This window comes from Pinus tabuliformis, chromosome 4_2, assembly GCF_031772625.1.
Source record: "Pinus tabuliformis cultivar Carrire ecotype Pingquan chromosome 4_2, CPIR1, whole genome shotgun sequence".
Classification (NCBI taxonomy): Eukaryota; Viridiplantae; Streptophyta; class Pinopsida; order Pinales; family Pinaceae; genus Pinus; species Pinus tabuliformis.
The window spans coordinates 275,195,203-275,196,716 of record NC_142304.1 but is presented as its reverse complement, the minus strand read 5'-3'; the positions used below and the strand labels follow the sequence as shown (position 1 = coordinate 275,196,716).

The 1,514-nt window shown below is 38.6% G+C and overlaps 1 pseudogene; it reads left to right on the top strand.

The window, feature by feature from the left end:
• Positions 1-461: 461 nt before the first annotated feature.
• LOC149169051 (isocitrate dehydrogenase [NADP] pseudogene) lies at positions 462-1,271 on the top strand (annotated as a pseudogene).
• The last annotated feature ends 243 nt before the right edge of the window (positions 1,272-1,514 follow it).

Sequence of the window (1,514 nt, the reverse complement as noted above, 5' to 3'; positions counted from 1 at the left end):
CAGCTTCCTTCTTTATATTTTGCATATGGATTTTCTGAGGTTCATATCATCGCACTCTGTGGCATCCAAAGATCGTATATAATCTCTGTACCTGTGGCTTGCATCTATGATTATAATGGTTCGATTTGTTCAGAATCACAACTTATTGAGGTGTTGGAAGTCCTGTATGAGCAGTATACACAATATGTGACTTACTGCAAGTATTCTGATTTATCTCAAAACACAGGGAAATGCTACAGAAGTATACAGTTCATGTTTCCATCTAGTAATCATTTCCCTTTAGCTTGGCATGAGAATCAACAGATCGGAGAACCGGTAACTATGACTGTGACTCTGAGGTCATCTCTTAACATGCTCGAAGGAGCCACAGGCTGTTGTATTTGGTCAGCAAATTTGTTCCTATTTGAGTTTTCGTTCTCTCATCCACAACTTTTTTCTAATAAATCTTGTTTTGAGGTGGAATGGCGATGACTATGTTCAATGTTGATGAGTCTGTTCGATCCTTTGCTCAGTCCTCAATGGTAATGGCATATTCAAAAAAGTAGCCTCTTTATCTAAGTACAAAAAAAAATACCATTCTTAAAAAATATATGATGGTAGGTTTAAGGACATCTTTCAAGAAGTATATGAACAGAACTGGAAGGACAAGTTTGAAAAAGCCAATATTTGGTATGAGCATCGGCTAATTGATGACATGGTAGCTTATGCTCTTAAGAGTGAAGGCGGATGGTAAGACTATTGAAGCTGAGGCTGCACATGGAACTGTCACAAGACATTTTCAAGTTCATCAGAAAGGGGGTGAAACTAGTACCAACAGTATTGCTTCAATATTTGCCTGGACACGTGGACTTGAGCACAGGGCAAAACTCGATAATAATGAGAAGCTGTTGGATTTTGTGCACAAACTGGAGGATTCCTGCGTTGAGACAGTTGAGTCTGGGAAAATGACAAAGGACCTTGCCATTCTAGTTCACGGGGCAAAGGTCTCAAGGAACTTTTACTTAAATACAGAGGAATTTATTGACGCTGTTGCAGAAAATCTCAATTCAAAGATTCTTTCATCTAAAGTGGTTGTACAATGACATTTTGTTACAAGGATATAGTTCTGCAGTATTTGCAAGAAGTATAATCCTCTCTTACGAAATGTTAAGGGAGATGTATGAGAACCAACCATGCTGACAACTATTTTACGTCTTGCCTTGAGGAAACCTTCCAACAGAAAAACATCTTGAAGGTGGGTGCGGTTTCACTAGAACTACATAGTTGGGTTTGTAAAATTTAAAATACCACATATATATGAATGCATTATTTCAGCTTATTTGTACCCAATTTATGAAGGCCATCGTGTCATGGTAATATCTCCGAGATATATGAATGGGAAATACTGTGGAGCTTTTGATGTTCAGGGGCGCATCACGTGCTTTGGTGGGGAACATCAAGTCACATTTTTTCATGAGTACAGGGCAGGCGTTGATTGGGTGCTATGCTGCTTCACTTATTGAAGATAGGTTTGA